The sequence below is a fragment of the Marmota marmota genome, unplaced genomic scaffold, assembly GCF_001458135.2.
Source record: "Marmota marmota marmota unplaced genomic scaffold, marMar, whole genome shotgun sequence".
Classification (NCBI taxonomy): Eukaryota; Metazoa; Chordata; class Mammalia; order Rodentia; family Sciuridae; genus Marmota; species Marmota marmota.
In genome coordinates, this window is record NW_026000222.1 from 4892387 (window position 1) to 4914248 (window position 21862).

A 21862-nucleotide genomic window follows, 5' to 3' on the forward strand; every position below is an offset into this window, starting at 1 on the left:
TGACTATCTCCCCACCGACTAGTGAGGCCCTTCAATAGCAGATCAAACAGTGGCCCCCATCAATATCAAATCCTGATCCCTGGAACATGTAAATATTCCTTTATGTGTCCAAGACCGTGCAGATGTGATCAAGATAATGATTTTGAGACGAAGATGTGATCCTGGGTTATCTGGGGGACAGTAAATGCAATCACAGGTATCTAAGAGGTAGGCAGAAGGAGGTCTGGCACAGAAGAGAAGGTCCTGTGACCACAGATGGATGTGGCCATAGGCTAAGGAATGTCAGGAGCCACCAGAACCTAGAAGAGCTAGCAAATGTATTCTCCCCTGGAGCCTGCTGACACCTTGACATTTACCAGCTGAAACTGGTTTTGGCCTCCAGAACTGTAAGAGACTAACTATAGGCCACCAAGTTTGTGGCCATTTTTTATAGCAGCCACAGGATACTCACATACCATACCATGAACCACATACCCTTGCTCCTCCGTGCCTCTGGCTCTCAAGCCCCTGCTCCCAGGTCTCTTAAGGGTTAAGTTGTGTCTCCCTGGCACCTTCAGAGAGGACATGATTTCAGCCATTTTGCCCCCACGACTGTGGGAATAAATTTCCACTGTTTTAAGCCACACCGTTTGTGACACCTTGTTTCAGCAGCCCTGGGAAAGTGATGCAAAGTCCCTAGCTCTTCCCATACTGAATCCAAAGCCACCAAGTGGCCTGGCTTCAGGGAGTCCTGGGAATTTGGCACCCTAGTGTGTGAGTCAGCTTTTACTATAGCGAGTACTTGAGATAATCAGCTTATAGAGAAAAGGGTTTGGGGCTCACAGTTCAGGGGATTCTGCTTCTGAACGATGAGCCTGGTGTTCTGGTCTGTGGTGAGGCAGCACATACATTATGGCTGAACCACTCAGCTCCCTGCAGGTGGGAAAGAGAGGGAGGGACCAGGGTTCACTGTCCCCTTCAAGGGCATGCCACAAATACCTGAGGACCGCCCACTAACCCCACCTCTTGAGGTCCCATTGCCTGTGATAGTGCCACTCTGGGAAGCAAGCCGTTAGCACATGGGCTTTAGGGAACTCAAGGTCCAAACTGTAGCACTGGGCAAGTTCATTCATCCCGGAAGTACCACGGCTGCCTTCTTCTATTAATTGTTACCTACTTACTCTGCTAATGCCTGGTCAGTGAGCATCCTGAAGCACTTGATGCTGGATGTAGCTCTTCTGAAGAGGCCCTGAGTGCCTCAGGCTTGGTTGGGCTTCAGAAGGGACTCTTGATTCTGCGACTTGCAGGCCAAAAGCCAATTGTAGCCACAGAAGAGTTGCTGAGCACCCGTGCGCAACCATCCTGCACTGCCTACCCCAGAGTCAGACTGTCTTCAGGATGGGTGGTGAGTGACATCCGCCCCTGCCCTGGTTTCTGCTCGCGCACTATTACTGTGTAATAAGAGTAGGTTCTGCTTTATTGATCTTCAGACCAGAGCTACGTGTTTGCTACCTAAGAAGAGCCCCAAAGGATTGCATTTGATTTTTGCACAAAACAATAATCTCCTTCACCAAATTAGCTGCTGACTGGTGGGGGTGTCACCTTGAAATTGTTGACAGGGTAGCCAAACAGGAATGTCTATATTTACTAATCCTTGCTCAAATACCCATCCCTGCTGTTTGCGCCCTGTCAAGCGAGTCCCTGGGAAGTAGCAGCCACACCATGCAAGGGGGAATGCAGCGCAGGAAAGATTAGAACCATAAGAGGACAATGACCTGCAGCACCCAGCGGCAGTGACGGCTTTTGTCTCTGCACAATGACAAGCCACAGTGTCTGCCCAGCCCCACCTTCTTTTTTCCTGTTCTTTCTGTGTCTCTCAAAATCTTCCTCCCTGGAAGTTCCTCAGTCCCTTGGCTCCAGCCCCACCCTCTCTTCCCGTCTGGGCCATGATTTTACCAGCTGCGTAATATGGCCACGTCATGGTCACTACTGAGTGCTGAAAACTCAAGTCAATGGCTTTGCAGCTTCTGGGATTGGTTCTTTGGCTCTGCTTGATGTCAGATAAGAAATGGCTTTCAGGGGACAGTTAGATAAGGCCTCAGGACACAGAGCAGCAGGACTGCCTGGCCTAGGGACTCTTCAAAAGCTATCAGAGACCAACTGGTACGCCTCACGTCCAGGAGCGGGGATGGAGGGTCTGCCTCTCAACAGGAAATTCATTGAGCACAGCCTGCTCCCTCTGAGCCTGGGCACAGAGATGGGTAAGTGGATTCTAATCACACAAAATTAAGCCCTGAATTGATTGAATACTGATGATGCTGATAATAACCATCACAGGAACACGCACTGAGCCCTTAATCTGCCCAGGCCCTCGAGGTCACGGAATTTGGATTGCGCCACTTCTCTCCAACAACAGACCCCTCCATCTCCACCCCATGGACCTGCTTGCAGAAACCACTGGAGAAAGACTTCCCGCTTGGCTCCTGCTTCCTGCTTCCATGGAAACTGGCTTTCCAGGATCCTGGAAGTCATCCTGTGGGCAAGCAGGACACACATCCAGCCCATTTGTCAGTGGGAAAGCCTTGAGCCTTCTCCATGTCGCACTTAGAAAGAGAAAGACTCGGATCCAAATGAGGGACAGTCCCAGGTTCTGATGGATCCATCTCTTCTAATTGCCTTTGTAGCCTGTCTGTTAAATTTAGATAAGGCTTAAATGGGTCCAAAAGAAAATCCAGAAGGGAGCCACAAAAATGATTAAAAGGTTGTAAAATTGGGGCTTATGGATGGAGGAATTGGGGATTATTTATCCTGGAAAAGAGAAGGCTGAGGAGGGACATATAAAGACTTCATACTAGATTAATTATGTAAATAAGCAGACACCCAGCTGGCCTCTACTCTCAACCATTTGGCAGGGAGAGTGGGTGTTGAGGGGGGTTACCAGGAGTTTTAAAATCATTAGTTGCCTGCACAGATTTCTGGAGGGCTTTGCTGTTGCCGGGTAAGCAAGTTGTGGATTTGCCAAGTTCTTTTTGATCAGCCCAGACTCCACCCACCCAAAGCTCCTTTCCAGCTCAGCCCGTGATGAAGATGGCTTTTCTTTGTCTACTGCCACAGGCAGAGGGGGCCCTAGCATGATGCAGGCTCCAGGACTCATGTCTTGTTCAAGTCCCCAAGGAGGGACAGGGACAATCAGGGCTCTGTCATCCAGGCATAACGACGTGGGCAGGAATGCCCCCCTGGGTTTGAACAGATGCCAGAGCAGTGTCCCCTGGCTCAAGACAGTCACAACCTGGCTGCTGCAGAAGTCTGCCCCCAGGTCTACATCTTGATCACACTGTGGTCAGTCTGTTTCTCGTTCAAGAGGATATTTATTGAGCACAGCCTGGTTCTTCTGAGCCCTGGGCTCTAAGCCTGGGCACAGAGATGGGTTGGCAGACTCTAATCACACAGAAAATCAGGGTGCCATCTGAACACTGATGAAGCTGATAATAACCATCCCAGGGAACATCTAGAGAGCCCTCAGTCTTCCTTGGCCCCCAGTTAATCAATGTCTGATCTCATTTGATTCCCATAATATCCCTCTGCAACAGAAACTGTTCTCTCCCCTCATCGCAGCTACACAAGCCCTAAAAAGCCCAAGGAATTCGCCCAAGGTCACAGAGCAGTGCGGGGACCTCAGTGAAATTTGAACTAGGTTTTCTAGTATTTAAAGTCCACACCACCTTGTGCCATATTTGTCTATGGGCATATCTGTTGGTTTTTTAATGGAGACTCAGCAAATCCCAAAATGTAGTAAGAGGAGGACCTCAGACTAACACTGGGGCTCACCTTGTCACATTTCTGCTCTCTCAGAGAACAAGCTCTTGACCACTCTTCCACTGCCAGCCAGAAACATTCCCTGGATTGTGACAGAGGAGGTGCAGGGGAAGGCCACCCAACCTGCTTGAGGAAGGCAATGATCAAGTCCCGAGAGGTGGCAGAGGTGCTGTCCTGGGCTGCATGACACTGGAACTCGTAGACACTTCAGACCTGGGCAGTGCTTTCTAGATGCACTGGAGCACATGTTCAAGATGCAGAGCCTCAGACCCACACCATCTGACAGGTCTTAGCCAGGATGGAGAATCTGCCTGTCTATTCAGTGGATTTATAGATTTATAGGTTCTTCTGTGGTGGCACAGGGACCCTAAATCAAGGGGCAATGACAGAGTTGCTATTCCTTCTGGGGACTCATTTTCTTGCCTTTTAGACACGTGCACAGGCACACACACATACACCCTCCCATGACTCTTGTCCCTCCGTAAGCATTTGCTGGGTACCCAGGTGGCAGGGAATCTGAGTAAGGCTCAGGGCTGTCCTCGTGGAGCTTGAAGTCTTGTCGAGAAGACAAGTCAACACCTGACTCACATGTCGCTGGAAGTGATGGTAGCCCCCAGAGATGGGCCACACCTGGTGGGGGGACATGGCTCACAAGAGAAACTGATGCAGTGCGAACTAGAACCCAGCAAGACTTCCTGAAGGGTGCACAGACCCAGCACCAGCGGTACCTGTGGAAGCAGAGAGCCCAGAATGTGAGGGCCCGGGGGCAGCCACCCGAGCTGGAGCTTCAGGGGCACAAGGGGAAGGGATGGGGAGTGTGGACCGTGCTGTACTTTAAGGCTAAGTTTTATTGGAAGCCATTTGACAGGTGCGTGGGGAAGCCATGGCGGGCGAGGCACAGGGTACGGAGCTTGGAGGCCATCACAGTAGGCCTGGCCAGAGATAATTAAGCCACTCTCCCGGGGTATTGGGCAGGACTTGTTAGAAAAGAGAGAAACAAGCAAGGTGCTCATATTAAGCTCCCTTTCATTTACATGTAAGTACTATTAATGCTAATAACAAATCATCCAAGTGAGTCCCAGGAGGGAGCATTCTTACATAATTTTTGTTAAGGTATGTGTTTAAAAGTAATAAATAAAATGTATTCTATAATTTATTCTATAATTTAGTCTCTTTCTAAATTATACCCTTTAATTAGTTAAAAGAAGAAGAAGAAGAAGAAGAAGAAGGAGAAGGAGAAGGAGAAGGAGAAGGAGAAGGAGAAGGAGAAGGAGAAGAAGAAGAAGAAGAAGAAGAAGAAGAAGAAGAAGAAGAAGAAGAAGAAGAAGAAGAAGATTGGCCATTTTGCTACAGAAGGGTTGATATCTTCTTCAAGGTCATGTTAAATCCTGACGTAACACTATAGAAGAAGAGCATTCCATAGAGGAGAAGGTACTGGATACTTTTCATGCTGTTCAATCTTTAAAAATATGGTAAGATTAAGATTTAGAAACATGGTCAGATAGAATAACCTGATGATATCAGTCTCCCGAGGGAAGTCTGGAGAGTGAGACAGGGAGGCAGGAGAGTCTAGTGGGTAAGGCTGGGGCCTCCAGATAAAGACCAGCGGGCTTCAGGTCCAGCACCACTGCTGACAGCTGTGTGACATGGAGCAAGTGATTTTACTTCTTTAAGCCTCATTTTCTCCAACTGCTAAATGGGCTGAGAGCATCACCTGTGTACGGCCACCTGAGGGTCTGTCCTGGGTATCTAAACTGACCGCAGGCTGGGTACAGTCCTGACTTTCCCAGGAGGGGCCCTCGGGGTCTCGGCCTCACTTCTTTGTCCGGTGGAAAGGAGGGAGGGCCTGGAATTCTCAACCGCAGTATTACAGCCCTCCACTATTGTTCAGTGGAATCTGAAATCCCCAGACCCTCAGTGCAAGGTGCCATAATACTGGAGCCCACAGGAAGGGACTGGAGGCTGGGGTCTTCCTCCACCCTGCTTACACCAGTTGCTGTTGTTTTTTTAACATTGAGTTAGAAAAGTTAAAAAGCAGGTTACAATGTACAAGTTACACCAGATCGAGCTGTTCTTTCACCCATGCTTGGAATGAGACTGGTTGATTCTACATGTGAATATAAATACTATGTATGTAGTTCATAAAAAATACTTATATATAAAGTATGTGAATATATATTTAAAGAGTACATAGGCTTTTTAAGGCTGTCTTTCTCAGCCTATCCTGCCCAGGTGTTGCCAAGCCCAGAAGGCAGTGCTGGCATGGGATGGCACTTCATGGGTTGTCCAACCTCACCCTGGAGCCTATGGTGAAGAGCTCCCATGACGTCAACCCTGTCCCTTCTCTGCACTGCTCCATCCTAAATTCCTCCAACAACGTTCATGCCCTGATGCGCCAAATTAATCAAACACTTGCCACGTGCCAGTCAGCCCCCGAGTCTTGGCAGGGATCACCTCATTTATTCTTCTCCACAGCCTCACAAAGTGACTATCAGCACCAGCCACGCATCCAGGTGGGGCAGCAGGCACACGAGGGAGCCTGAGCACGCCCAGCAAGCTCTCTCCAGGCCCTGCCTGAGACGTCGCGTCGACTTTTGTCAACAGATTGCTTCATATCTGTTGCCTTAAATAAGACATAAAATTGGATTTGTTTTCAACAATTTTAAAAACTTGTTCCTGCGGCATAAAACACAAACCAGAAAAAACTACAAGTTCAGCCCAGAATTTTCATCTCTTTCTTGGTTCATAGGATTAAAATTGCTTTTGATGACCATGTTCATGGTAAGAGGGAGATGACTGGACTTGTCCTGCTAATCAGCTTTTGAGAGCTGCTAAGGACATATTCAAAATCTCACCCTCATTCACCACCAGCGAGACAGAACTGGGGCTTGCATCCTCTGTCCCGCCCTTCACATTCATTCCAGGGAATGAGGCTAGAGAGCTAGGGAGGTACTTGGGAGCTCTCTCCAAATCTTACTATTGAATTGGCCTCCACTTCTCAGTCTCTCTACTCTATGAATCCATCATTCAGGACACCTCATAGTCACCAAATTTTAAAAGACTGAGAAATGAGTTATCAATTCGCAAGAGAGCCCCGGAAGTTTTTCAGATTCTGGTCAGTTACACAGTACCCGCTCCTGTGCTGCCCTAATCCGCAGGCTGCTTAAGCTGTGTGGGGTCAGTTTGGGGAAGGATAGCTCAGAAACTGAACCTCTCCTCCGCCTGCCAGGCTCCAGTGGCTGGAGGAGCCTGAACAGCTGGCTGCGGCCCCACCCTTCAGAGTGCTCCTGCTTAGTGTGCTGGGCCTTCACTACCTGGACCTAGGCCAATCAGATCCTCTCTTTGGGCAATGTGAACCAAGAGACAGAGCTAGGAGACACTAGCCAGCTTTGAGACCCCCAAGTACAAGAGAGTTGAGCTGCCATTGGGGGCCACATCAACAGGAGATAGAAGAAGCTGTCATGAGACCAGAGAGAATAGAGTTTCTGCAAAAGGAGAACGTGGGAGAGCCCCCAGCAGAACCCCTCAGCTCTGCACTCTGACGCCTGGTTGTTCAGCTTCTCTCTCATGTGTAAGCGGGATTTGAATCTATGACTAAGTACCCATGGGTCCAAGCTAGCCAGCTGCACTCCTAGCCCCCACACAGCTGGGCAGCCCTATGAGCAAGGGGGTGTAGATGGGCTGTGAGCAGTGTTCTGTGCAGCATCCACGTCACCCCAGCTTGAGAGGCCGTCCACTGGCTCCTGCCTGTGCTCTGCAAACAGACTAGAGGAAAGCCAACCGCAACACTAGAGATGGCTCCCAGAGCGTGTCTGAGCAGCAGTTGGAGGGAACAAGAGAGAATGACTACGTAGGGCACAGCCAGCCTGCCCGGGGGTACTGCTCATCCAGGGGCCAAAACAAATAAAGTCTGTCTTGCAGGATTTGGAAGTCTGTTTGTTACAAAAGCTCGGTCTTTTCCTAACACCTAAACTTTTCTTCTTTGAGTAAATTTCGGAGAATTTCTATTCTCTAACCAAAAGAATCTTGAATGACGTAAAGATGGTAGCCCCAGAGGCTGTTCTATGGTTGAGATCCAGATCTTCTTCACAGATGTTCAGTGAGTACCTACTTTGTACTAATTACATGGAAAGAGATACATCAAACTGGAAAAGGTTGATGGTGTCACAGAAATCACTGTGGAGCGAATCCTACCATCAGGAGCCACATGCCCTCCGCATCTGGCCTGGTCAGCCCTCTGTCATCCAGCACAGGCCCTGGCTTCTGTGAAGATCTCTCTCCTTTCCGTTTCTTTAATGTAAGGGGAGCAGGGTGGTACATGCCTGTAATCCCAGTGGCTCAGGAGGCTGAGGCAGGAGGATCACAAATTCAAAGCCAGCCTCAGCAACTTAGTGAAGCCCTACGCAACTCAGCAAGACCTTGTCTGAAATTTAAAAAATAAATAAAATAAATAAAAGTAAAAAGGGCTGCGATGTGGCTCAGTGGTCAAGCACCCCTATTTTCAATCCCCAGTACCAAAAAAAATAAATAAAATTAGGGGAAAGATTGTGTCCGTAGATGAACCCTATGCAAAGGGCATGTGTCCCTCCATCACCCCATGTTTCGATGACACATCTTATGCCTTCCCCATGTCCTGGTGGCACCAACATGCCACTGTCCACCCTGATTGTCAGTGCCTCTATCACACCTAATGTCAAGCCTATTGAAAATCATATCTACCTTATTTCCTACAAATATTTAAAACCTGTTTCTTCAATTGAAATCTCCCAAAAAAAATTAGCCCCTGGCTCTGTATCCATAGCCTCGTTAGTAATGGCTTTCGTTCAGTTAATGGAAAACAAAAACCGGGCATGGAATTGGTGTTAATTCCTTAAGCTGAGCACAACCAGATCAACTACTTGACTAAATTGCTGCGCCTCTGAGTTTATGCTTTGGGAAGCAAAGTAACTGCCTGTGACATGAGGTATTTTCCCATTGAAATGTGGCCTGTACCCTCCTCCTCCGTCTTCCACTTGAGGTTTCCACAATAGTCCCCATTTAAATGCTTTTTTTCCTTTTGATAAGAGGGGAGCTCATGAAATGTAGAGAGGAATGCTAAGTAATTTTATAACTTTGGAAGAGAGATTTGAACCAAAATACTAGGAAAAAGATTTTAGATTCATAAAACTTGGACAGCACATATACCTCTCTGAGAACCATCTTAAATAAAAAAGTCCTCCATTCTCCCAAGCCACGAGTGGGGTCCGGCCCCACTCCCTGCTCCCCCTCAGCCCCTCTCCCTGCTCCCTGCTGGGCAGCCCAGGAACCTCTGCTCTGCCCGGTGCTTTAGGGCTGGCTCTTCTTTGTCCCTTCCTCCTGGCCACATGTCACCCCTCCCCTCCCCCGCCACACACACTCACACCATGACTCCCTATTATATGCGACTATTTCCTCAAAGTCTTGCTGGGAAGCACTTCTACCTCGTTAACCCCATCAGGGTGAAAGGCCGCTTCCTCCTGTTCTTCAATGTGTCTCTGGTGCCTTGCATAGTGCCTGGTGTAGAACAGGAGTTAATAAATCCTGTGAAAGGGAAGGAGGAGAAGAAAGACGGAAGAAGGGAGGGAGGGAGGGAAGGATGGAGAAACCGGGCAGAGAGGAGGGGAGGAAGGAGGGGCAGCTCCCAAAGGGGAACACCACTGAAGCCAGCAGCCAGCACCCAGGTGCTCAATCCTGTTGAAGGAACAGCAGCACCCTCCTTGCACCACCAGACTTCAGGCAGAGGAGAACCCGGAGCAGATGGAAAAGGGGACGCACCGTGAGGGAGTCTCCTCTCCAGCATCATGCAAGGATGACAGGTGCAAAGCCCGTGAATCCTCCTGGACCACAGTTGATTTCTTTTAAGTCTTTAAAATTTGAAAGCTGGAGGACTTCGTTTGAATGAAATATTTGCAAGGAAGAAAAGGGAGTGTATTGTCAAATATGTTCCTAAAAATAATAATAAAGGAAAGGAAAATGTATTAATTCTTGAATGAGTTTAGGGATCACGCAGCCCAGTGAAATTCCCACTGCTGAAATGAGCTTGGCTCCTCGCAATCAAAAAGTAGTTGAGGAAAGATTCAGATGGGGACGGCGGGAAGCCGAGCTAATTTCCGGGAACCCGTGCCTCTTTGCACATGAGTCACTGGAGGCGACTGCCTGGCTCTGCTAATGAGACATTGTATTAGCATGCTGAATTCTAATTGTTATATTTCTGAACATCCCTTTGCTGGAGAGAAGGAGGGAGGAAATCAAATCTTAACGACAAACACACTGGGCATCCCACCTGCTCGATGGGACCTGGAGGAGCACAGTTGTGCCTCGTGATACATAACTGAAAACCCATCATGAAACAACGGTCCCAGAAGCAATCTATTTTGCCTGGATCCTGCTGATTTTGTGGCCAGCAAGATTGTTACTATCTCTGGCTTTATTCTTGATAAATTGCAGGTTTTGACATAGGTACATGGCGGGTCTCACTGGCACCCAAAGAATAGAAAGAGGAAACCATTTATTTGCCTGTCCAGCAGCCATGCTCTGTCATTCACCTTCCTCGGGATGCAGCAAGGAGACATCGCCCCCTCCAGCAAATTGACGCCCACCTCCCCAGTCCGTGCTCAGCATCTCTTGATATCCAGGGCTTGATTTAATTGCTACAACTGACACTCACTCAGGAAGTTCCTATCATGTGCTGTCACATCTGCTGAAGTGCAGTGCACACACTCTCCTCTTTATTTAACACAACTGGTGATGTAGGGGTTTTTCTAGCCATTTAGCAGATCAGAAAACTAAGGCTCAGGGAGGCAAGGAGTCAGTCAGCTTAGTACAAAGCAGACTTCTAACAAGCGGGGCTATCTGACTCCATGTCTTCCGGTCTTGATGACTGAGCCCTGCTTCCTCCTCTGGAAGACCTCCCTGGATCTGCCAGGTCAGGACACGGACCCAGGTGTGCCTGGGCCTGTAGCATATGCTCCTAGGCAGAGAGACACATAACTGCAAGACACTGGCATGATTAATTAGCTTGTCTATCATCTTTGGATTTTGAAATCTTTAGCAGCCTTTTGTAGTCCCGGGCCTTGCCGTCACCGTTGATGTTGATGTGCACCAGTGAAAGAACAAGTGAATGAGGAGCCTCCCTGAGATCTGGAAGAAATGCTCAGATAAACTGAACGGCACTGTGAGAAAGTTAACAGACAAGAGAGCCAGGGCAGTCTCAGTGGATGGAGCCTTAATGTTTCATTCAGTAACATCTATAATTCAGACCTGAATTCAGAAAGACAGATGCCCAAACCAAGGCGTTGGAGCCGTGCTGGGGGCCTGCGCTGTGCAGAGCCTGAAATGGCCTGGGGATTGCCTCCAGCCCTTCCCCCACATTTGTCTGCAACTTGCAGTTTTAGTTTTGAAGTTTAGAAACATTTGAGCCCTGCTGCCTGCCTTTCTCAAAGGTCTTATGGGCTGAGGCGGCAGCATGATGTGGTTTCCATTGTGTGTGCTGCAAGGGCGGGCGGGGGGCCGGGGCCTGGGGATGAAGGAGAAAGGAGAAAGCCAAACGCCTTGGAAGATAAATTGGACAGACAAATGCGAAGCTGAATGCAGATGCACATGGAAGGCTCCAGAATCTCTGAAGCCACTGATGATGTCTGCTAGGCCTACATTCTGGGTCCCCACATCACTGATGGGGCTTTGTCCCAGTGACTTCTGAAGGGGGAAGAAATACTTGCACACACACACACACACACACACACACACACAGCACATGCAGGAGGCAGAGAGGAAGGGAGAGCCAGAAGCCAAAAATCTATGGGCTGGGAGTTGAGAGGAAGCAAAGGCCATTTTCTGAGAGTTTCCAAAGCTGTATCTGCAGGTTTCCATGCCTTAGGTAGCAGACCCTCAGGATGCATCTCTGAGTTCAGGTGGCCTGTTTGGAAGGGGATTCTGGGAAGAGTGACACTCAGAGGAAGCCCATGCAGATCATCAGTCTTTCTACCTCTGTGGGAACCTGAGCCCTGTCCCCTGAGGACTCAGAACTGGTGTGGAACACACCCAGGAGACAGATGCTGCAGGGCCAGGGAGCTGGGCCTCTATCCTCCATCCCCATTTATCCCTGGGTGAGGGCTGATCCTTGGGGCTCAAGTTTTCTAGCACACCAGAGCTCTGGGTTTGTAGTTTCCTCACCAGAAGGCCTGGTGAGGAAAGAACATGACAGTGACCTGAGAGAATGTGGGGCAGCCCCAGAGTTTGCCCTGTGACCTTTTGCTGCTGTGTGTTTGTAGAATAAGACACAGAGTATATGTAGCACATACCAACGTACACACCTAGGCATGCACAGGGCTAATACGTAGTCAGGAGAGACAAACACACAAAAAAGCAAAGAGGATGTTTTTATCAGAATAAGTGCTAGAAAGAGAACAGAGAGGCACAGAAAGATCTGGAGGTGAAGGTGAGGTTCTTAGTGAGATGTGCCTGAGGAATCAGGTAAGCTGACCACATGGGGACCACAGGCTCCAGGCAGAGGAAATGGCACATGATACAGTCCTGAGCCGGGAAGGACCTTTTCACCATCTTTTACTTCCATATTTGCAAATATAAAATGCTTGCATACCACTAAAATCAGAGGGGAAGAATACAATAAATTTATTTTTAAGAGTGAGGGGGAAAAAAAGTCCAAGGGAAGACTATTGATTCTTAGAAATTTGACTGATATGACAATCCAAAATTGGTCATCTGATGGGAATCAGAAAGCCTCCATTAACTTCTCTTAATGGATGGAAAGTCCAGGATGGATCAATAAGTATTTATGGTGCTTGCACTGTGTAAAAGCCACGCACTTGGGCTCCAGGGAGCGCTGAAATGAACAGGACAGAGGCCCTGCTGTCACGCTGTCAGCATCCGGGAGGGGAAGACAGGTCATACAAAGCCAGTCCTATGATTAGATATCTCACAGTAGGGCCTGGGAAGTTCAGGCAGTGTGCCATGGGACCAGTTTGGGCTCAAGCAGGGACAAGCTAAGAAGGCCTTCCGAGGTGGAAGGTGTGTGAGCTTATGAGAGCCAGACGGCATTGCAGGCAGGAGGACAGCAGGGTGAAGGCGGCCAGGGGACACTTACAGCACACGAGGGGCCTAAGTTACCCGGAGAGGACGGGGAATGTGGTTCTTAGCTTTCAGAGCTAGAAGACCAGGGGGGAAGAGGGATGGGATGTGGTGACACATCACCTGAGTGCCACGAGTGGGGATCGCTTGCTCATTTTTAGCCACATGCTCATTCCCTGCTTCCAATAGCAGTGTTCCAATTTCCCTGGGAAATTATAACCATTTTGTGGTCTGCGTCCACGTGGCTGGTAGAACTGACAGTCCCACTCACCTGACCTCAGACGAGGACACGTGATTGCAGCTTGTCTAATCAAGCATCCTGTCCCCTGTTCATAGCATTGGTTGAAGGATGGGCATGTGACCTGATGGGAGTCAATGGGACTCAGTCCTAGGAAGTGTATTAAATGTGCCGAGAAGAGGGAGCCCTTCCACTGCCACTGCTGGGGGGCGGGGGAGCTGCGAGTCTGGGGCTGCCACTGGATCCTGGCTACAGCCTCACGTCAGGGTGGAGGCGATGAAGAGGAGGACTGCTGAGAGGGAACACATAAGACATTCTCCTGTGACAAATTTAGTTTGAAGGTCCAGCTGTTACAGAAGCTGAATCTCAACTCCAGGTTGCCCAGTTGTACAGCCTCACACACCACCGTCCTTTGCCACTTACGCTAGTTTGGGGTAGGATGCTGTCACTTGGTACTGAAAGACTGAACGATTATGCATATAAAACACTCAGGGGAAAAAAGGAAAATGTTCTCAGTGCTCAGAAATGTCACAGGGCTCAGTAACAGCATAGATATCTAGGTTATTGGATGGGAAAGAGATCATGACGAAGGGACCTTGAACTAGGGCGATGCCCAGGAGAATGAAGGCGAGATGTGGAGCTGAAAAGTGATTCAAGGGTAGTGTCAACAGGATTTAGTAGCTCACTAAAGGCAAGGAAGAGGAAGAAATAAAATTACTCAGAACTTTCTAACTTTGGAGACAGAGGGGATGGTAATGTCGTTAGCTGGGATGAGTTAAAATATAAACAGGAAGAGGAGCTGACTCATGGCGGAGATAACGAGTTTCCTGTGGGTCACAGGAGCTGGGGCTGCCCTCAGGATAGCAGGCTGGAGATGCCCAGCGTCGGGGAGCACAGCATTGGCAACAGTGTTCCTGATGCTCCTTAAGGAGAAAAGATTGGCCACCATAGAGGGAGAGCCCCATTTTGTAGTTTCAGAGACCAGAATAGTTTTCTGAATAGTCGTCATCGTGGGTAATCACCATCTATGGGGCTCTTTATCCTGGGAAGTCAGACAGCAAACAATTAAAATGTATCCTGTCAGCAACGCCATCAGTGAGAACTCACACAAGGGCAGAGAGGACAGACAGCAAGCCTCGAAGCAGGAGGAGAAGCTGTGATGTTCCCACAGCTGCTCTCTCCAGCTGCTTTCACAGTTCTACAACAGGCCTGGAGTCTCCGAATCCTAGAAATGATTAAGTTGAAGCCACGGTTCAGACTCTTAATCCCTACCATCACCAGCCCTGATTTTTGTTAAAATACTGTTTCTTAAAACACTGGGAATGATCTGATTATTTGGGGGAAAAAAGAAAAAACAGGCTAACATCCACTTAGCTTATACACCATCAGGTTTCCCTGGTGAGTGTCACCAGAGCTCTCCTCTGGCATAGTGTTGGTGACGCTCCACTCACAGGAGCGATTGTCCAAGTTTGTTCTGGAAATATTACCTCATCATACAGTCTGTGAACAGAGGTATTCCCAGGTCAAGGCGACTTAGAAACCACTGCCCACTCCAACCCCTTCCTGGAAATTCAACACGCTCAGTTGCATATTGAAGGCTCTGAGAAGTTCGGTAGGAAAAAATTCATTTAATGTTTTGAACTGTCTTCCAATTTGTTAGCCATACATATATTCGACCCCAAAACATCGGTATCCTATCTATAATATGCTAGTATACATAACAAATACGCATGAATTATACTTTGGGTAGGTCCAGAAAAGACCACCATAGGACAAAGTTCTAAAATAAGTCAACTTCTAGAGCAAGCACGTCTTAGCCAATTCTGGATTAATGAGCAAGCTCTCTGGCGGCTCGCAGGCCAGTGCCTGGCCACCTCAGGGGCTGACTCACTTCATTTCCCTTCTCCAGAGGCCTGTTGAGCATGCATCGGCATCACCTACGCGGACCTACACCAGCCACCCTGTTTCCTGTTTGTGAAGATAGATTGGATGCCTCCTCCCAGTGGGCAAGTGGCACCTGGCCCAGATAAGGAGACCAGCTCACATTCTATTCTGGTTTTTCTATACATTGTTTGGGCTGTGGGCTGGACAAGGAAAACCAGTAAAAGCTGTGTTTGTGGACTTAAGTATAAGGGTGTAACATGTGCCTACTGACTACATTTTGGTTAGGGAACAAATGTCGTAATCACCACGAAGACTCATTTTAAACACATCCTTTTAAACACCACGTCTAAGAGGTTCTTAGGGAGGAGCAGGCCTTCTGGAAGGCAGAGTTAAGGCCTGCGTGAAGGGCGGCCAGGTTAATGAGGTGGAGGCTGGGAGGAGACTGGAAATCGGGTGCCTCTCCTTGGGCCCTTTGAAATCAGCCTCCAATCAGCCAGGGTGGAGGTAGAATTAACATTATGAGGTGGCTCCCCCCACCTGCTGAGTGGGGCTCTGGGGAGGGTGGGGCAGAAGCAAGGTGCTCTGGCAGTGCTCTGGAAGCAAATAGGGCCCCAAATGCAAGCAGTGTCCTCAGCAGGGGAAGCGAGCACAACCCTGAACCTGGATCAGAGGCATCAAATCCCTTCCCGTCACTCCCAGTGTGGAAGGGGCGCAGTGAGTAATGACCTCCCTCGACAACCAGGCTGTTGTAAGGATCGATTAAATGACAGGTGTCAAGAGGATGTTAGTGGGAGAAGGAAGATTTTCTTTCTTCTTAACCCAGAGGTTGACAATCTATGGCTCATGGACCAAATCCAGCCTGCACCCTGTTTTTGTACAATCAGAAAACTAAGATTGACTTTTCCATTTCTAATGGATTTTTAAAAGAGGAAAAGAAGAAGAATAGGAGAGAGAAGCAGAAGGAGAACATGGGCCAGGACCTAAGAACCTGCAAATCCTGAAACATCTTCTATCTGTCCCTTTTCAGAAAAATTTGTAGACCCCTATCTTAAAGGAGGAACAGTCAGCGATCTCTTGGCCTTCCCAAAATAGAATAAAAAGAAAAATGCCCGATTCTTCACATCTGCCTGGGCCTCCCACTTCAACACAAGCTCAGGCCTGGCACCTGTGGCTGAGGGACACTGGTTCAACAGGTCTGAGGGCACCTGAAAGGTCAAGCTTGTCTCTCATGTGCCTCTGCCCTCTCTCCAAGATCACACCCAAACAGACCTGCTCTAATCTGAGAGATGTGGAGCAAAGACTAGTCTCCCGGGTCATCGTGGCCAAGGCCAGCATGGGCCAGCCAACACCAGCTGACTCCAGACACACGAGCTAGCTCAGCTGGAATCAGCAGAGCCACCTAGATGACGGCTAACCGCATGTGCATGGCAACAAACACTACCTGTTTTGTGCTACCAAGGTTTGTGGCTCTTTGTTACACACCAAAATCTGTGGGACACCCTCCCTTGCATCCCCCTCCACCCAAGGAAGATAGGACTCTGCCTCTGTCTTCACTAAAAGCCAGTTACCCTATCTGCTCCCAGTTTTGCCTTTCAATGAAAATGTACACTTGAGACCCATGGGCTCTTCCTACTGGACAGGGAACACTGAAGAGGGTGGAGTGGTCACCGCCTTGGAATGGAATTCTCAACCTTAAGCATGCTCCAATCTTTTGGGAGCTGCCCTTGAAGTTACTAGGCTGCTGGTGCCTGTTTAGCCTGCTCGCCCAGGAGTCCTCATTCATTCATTCATCTAATATATATTTTTCTTTGAAGATCCTGTGTGCCAAACACCGTGCCAGAACACTGACACAGTAGTACAAGCACAGACTCCATACAGTCAAAACCATTGTGAGATGTTTATAATGCATGTGAAAATACAAGTATACACATAGAAACAAATTTCAAAAAGGCCTCTCTAAAGAAACAACATCGGGAGGACAATCTGGAGAGAGAGAGAGAGAGAGACAAGGCCTTATCACTTTGTCTGTGGACACATGTCTGCAGTACCTGGGAATACAGATGGACTCTTCAATTTACTTTGCTCAAACCACCTTAAAACTGGAACGTGAACTCACAATTATTTATTTGATAAAATATTGTGGTGTTTTAAGGCATGTCTACAAATTATTTGACACTCCTTCCTTCATGAAGTGGACTTCAATTCTTCTCCCCTAGGAACTGGACCCAATGACTTGCTTCCATTGACTGGAGCATAACAGTGTGTGACGTTAGAGATTAGGATATAAACGACACTCTGGTTGTTTTCTTGCTCTTCTCTCTCTGGGATGTTTCACTCTGGGGAAAGCCAGTTGTCATGTCTGTGGCAAGGAATGGAACTTCCTGCCACAAGCCACGTGAGGACACCATCTTGGAAGGGGATCCTGCCCATGACTGGTACCTTAACCAACATCTTGACAGCAATAACAATCAGGAAAAACTCTGAACTAAATATGCCTTGCTAAACCATTGCTGAGATAATAAATATTTGCTTTTGAACTCACTAAATTAGGGGGCAGTAGATCATTAATATACATAAAAGAAATTGCCCAGCAACAAAGATATCACGGGACATGAATCCAATGGGAAGATCTTATAATCCCTGCTTTTCATGACACCATCTACATTTCTCCAGCAATGTGAGCTACAGGAGTTGTGATTTTTGTTTCTGATACCCACATCAATGACTCCTCTTTTACATGTTAAGGCATCAAAATCAAAGGTACAGAAACTGGCTGGATGTTAAAGATGGCATCTATGTTGCCATGTCAAAGATATTGTGACTATTAAAATTTCTTACACTTCCAGAACAACTATGTTCTTATTAATTTTTACTTTTGAACATAATTAAGGTTTACTTTTTCCTTAACTTGTGTAGTTTGTGTTTTTAACCAAGTTTTAATAATCCTTAATTTTCATATGAAATATAAACAGTGAGTGCACATTTTAGTGAAGATTTTTAAAGTGCAATGACGTAAATGAAATCAACTTAACACAATAGATTGAGCTAAATATATCTGTATATGTTTTTGTCATTTATTTTCCAAATGGGGAACAGTACAAAGATTTTATGAGTCCCAGAAGGCTCTGAGAATACCAAACCTTCACAATCACAAATCTAGGGGTTTTCCCTTGGCAATTCCATCTAGTTCACAGAGAGTAGATGTCACCTGTATTTCAGGCTTTGGGAGAAGAAAGTAACTCTGAGAGAATCATTAGAAAGGCTTAGTGTTGTGGAAATAATTGACAGATGTGTGTAGATAAGGAATATAGTTGGCAGGCTAGTAGATTTGAGACATTTATCTGCAAGGCTGCTTTAAATGGGTTATGGTTGATTTAACTCTGTGTTTAATGTCACTCAGTATCTTGTATATAATCTGTTAAAAATTAAATGTAGTCTTTTATAAATCCAAAAGTTATTGAGCTCAGTTCTACCAGACTGCACCACATAAGATCACACCCTGCCTTATGTTCAAATCTCCTGCTGCTCATCTCACAGAGAGTCAATCAATGACCTCGTAATCAGGCTTCTTGCAAGAATTCAGACAGGGGCTTTGCCTGAAGGTCATCAAAGCAGCTTCTTGTTCCTGGAAAGAGTGTTCTGAGTGGGTGGGCCCAGACAATAACACCCAGCCCACCAATAAAGTCATATTTTCCTCTTCCTGACTCTTACTCCAAAGCACTTTTGGAAACTGCACACACAAAAGCTAAAGTGAAGTCCTCCTGCTCATTGGCAGAGATACTGCCAGAGCATGGGTGGTAGAGGTGTAGGGACAGGTGGAAGGGGAAGAGAGTGGTGAGAAACAGAGCAAAAGAATTTATTAAACCCCTTCTGGGCCTCCAAGTGCAGAGTAGGAAACCCAGAATTAAAAGCAGACCAATTGGTTCTTGCTTCCAAATATTTTATATTTAAAAAATTCAGAAATATCCAAACAACACACTGAGAGATAATTTGATATTCTGTAAATATATGATATAGATAATAATATTCTGTAAATATATGTATATAGATTTAAAAGATTATTCCTAGAATTGGGCAGATTGAGGCAGGAGTCCAACTGACTTGGCTCACAGGGGGCCACATTCCCCTCGGAGCCCGTGATAGATGTCACTTATTAACCCAGAACTCTTTCCTTCTACACCACGTAGCAGGCAGTCCCTGCCCTGCAGCCTGACCTGGTTGTACGATGGAGCTTATTTGCCTGATTTTGTTGGTTCAGAGCATCCTGAAAGGCTCCACAATGACTTTCAAAACACTGAGGCTACTGGGCAGGAAACGAGAAAGGAGAGGCTGCAAACACGCACACACTTAGGAAGGGGTAGAATTTTTACAGCGAAAAAAATCAGAGGAAGATGCAGAGTAGTTCCACGGCTTGGGAGAAGACAGATTAGGCTCAGATGTCTCGAGTTATTGTTTGGATTATCTCTAATAAGATAAAGATGGTGTGACAGGCTCAGCAGGGACGAACGGGAAACGCCTGCTCTTGGACTAGGATGGGGAGGGGATGTGGCCAGGAGAAGGTGGCAAAATAAGACTGGGCCACCTTGTGCTGCCTCCACGTGGCTCTGACCAGCTCAGCCTTGGCTCCTGAAATTTAACCATTCTGGAAAGCCAAAGCTGCCTACAAGATGGATCTAGCCTCTCTCTCCTAAATCTGGCCCTCCTTCAGTGGTTCCTAACAGCAGACTGGCAGGCAACAGCAGCATTCAACTAGGGAAACCAGAAACCAAGAAGTTATCCTTGGTGGCCATCCCTCCTGCCCCGTCCCTCTCCGAACCACCACTGTATCATGCCTTCCACAGCCGGGAGTCTCTGAACGCCTTCCTCATGCTCCTACTGCAGCCCCACTGTCCAAGCCTCCCTCACTCCTTACCTAGATCCTGCAATAGCCCCACATCCACACTGGTCCCCTCCAATCCACTCCCTTCCCTCCAACCAGAGACTTCTGTGTAAAGTGCAAACCCTCTTCTAACAAAGCCTCTTCCTGCTTCCCTTTGGTGGACCCCCCAGCCCCCCAGGCTGGAGTCTGGGAAGGGTAAGTGGGTCCACAGGGACCCCTGAGATTTGGCCTCTGCCCCAGATTCCCTTCAGGATCCTCCCCGCTCAGCCCTCAGGAGTTTTTTCACGCTGATCCCTTGGGGCACACAACTCCCCACCACCTTCTGTCCCCTCCCTCATATCTCATATGCACTCCCGTGTGCATTTCCTTCAAATCTGAGCTCAAAGTTCACATCATTGGAGAGCCTTCCCTCACCGACCAGTCCCCCTGTTATGCTCACTAAGGATACTTCGGACTGTTCCTTTGTAGAAATTGTCCTTTGTAGAACTTACCACAGCTGCATCCCCTTTACACACGAGGATAATGGCACCCTCCTCCCTTCCTCCTACATCCCCAGGGTCTGCCCACTGTAAACCCTCCAAAAATATTTTTTTAATGAGTGATTGAGTGACTCATCGTAGTGCTTCACCCATCCAGTGGCCCTTTGTTTAAATTTGGGATTCTGCCAGAAAAGGGAAATATTTTGGTCATGTGAAGCATAGCGGTGGGAAAATTCACAAACGAGCTGAGGAGTGAGAGAGGTTTGGGAAGATGGCAGGGAATGGGCTTGGGGCGGGGGAGATTCAGTTTAATAGTCTTCATATAATCATAGGATAAATAAAGTTGAGATAAAACAGCCTCCTCCTCGTGCCTGCAAGCCATTGATTCAGCTGAAAAGGCAATTACCCAGGGAGAATATGAATATTGTCTATCACATCGACACAGAAAAAAGTGCTGAACGTTGCAATAACAGTGAGCAGTCCATAAAAAACTAGGGGTGGTGAAATACCAAAGTCTGCCTGTCACATTTTATTATAAGTATCAAATAACTTTGTTCAATCTCATCTGCTTGGAGCCAAATGTTATTTATTATTATTATTATTGTAAGGCAGAAGAAGGCTGAGATGTTTCTACAAAAGTATGCAAAACTTGTAGTTGTCCCCTAAAGTTTTCTGCATAAATAGTTCTATGCACTTGTGAATAATTAATTTGGAAGGAAAAATTATTGAGCACCAACTAAGTGCCAGGCACTGCATTTCAATGATGGTATTGTTTAAGTGTGCCCTTTATTTCCATTCTTACCCAGATGCGGACATTGAAATTCAAAGTTGGTTTCAGTTACTTGCTGGGGGCTGCGTACTTAGTAAATTAGAGACAGCATGTCAATTCAGGTCTACACTGTCTGTGCTGCACCCCCTGGAGTCACAGATGAAGAGCTGGAACCACAGGAGTAGTAGGATTTTCCAAGATGGCTGAGCCCAAGAGTCTGCTGGAACTTGAGTGGACACTTTACGACTCTGACACCACCTTGGATCAATAGCACAAAATAAATGTCTTTTTCTACTCCTGCCTTTTCATGAAATATGACTAAAGTGACAGTAACTCAGAGAAATCTCGGAATATAATTATGCCTTTTAACACATGGCAGTGTGCAAAGCAGGGCTCATTAATGTCCTATTGACAGCAAAGATCTTCTTGATGTGGGCCTGCATTTTGGCATGTTTACATAATTGTCTACTTAGAGTCCTTACAGAGCCCCGGAGGTAGGGAGGCAGGAGTCCTTTGGCCACCAGGCATTCACAGGGGGTCAGTGGTACCCACATATTCAGAGCTCAGACCTGCACTCTGCCTATGCTGATGCTCTTCTTGCCACTAAGGACATTGCTCAGGGCACTGGTCCTACACAACCATGTGATCATGGACATGAATTCTGCCAACGGGTCCCCTGATGGTCAGATTTAGTTACCTGTCACTGATTAACA

At 47.4% G+C, this 21862-nt stretch overlaps 1 protein-coding gene and 1 long non-coding RNA gene across 6 annotated transcripts in view; one reads left to right on the top strand and one right to left on the bottom strand.

Annotated features, from left to right (window-relative positions):
• Cdh13 (cadherin 13) overlaps positions 1–21862 on the bottom strand; it is a 1261125-nt gene that overhangs the window by 794141 nt on the left and 445122 nt on the right. The gene's annotated exons all lie outside the window — the stretch shown is intronic.
• LOC125613060 lies at positions 829–15117 on the top strand. Of its 4 annotated transcripts, none has more exons than XR_007343558.1 (3): positions 829–2244; positions 5070–5226; positions 15048–15117. It is a non-coding gene; the product is annotated as an uncharacterized LOC125613060 (long non-coding RNA). The 4 variants fall into 4 exon arrangements; XR_007343556.1 differs by having other exon boundaries at positions 5079–5226; XR_007343559.1 differs by having other exon boundaries at positions 5082–5226.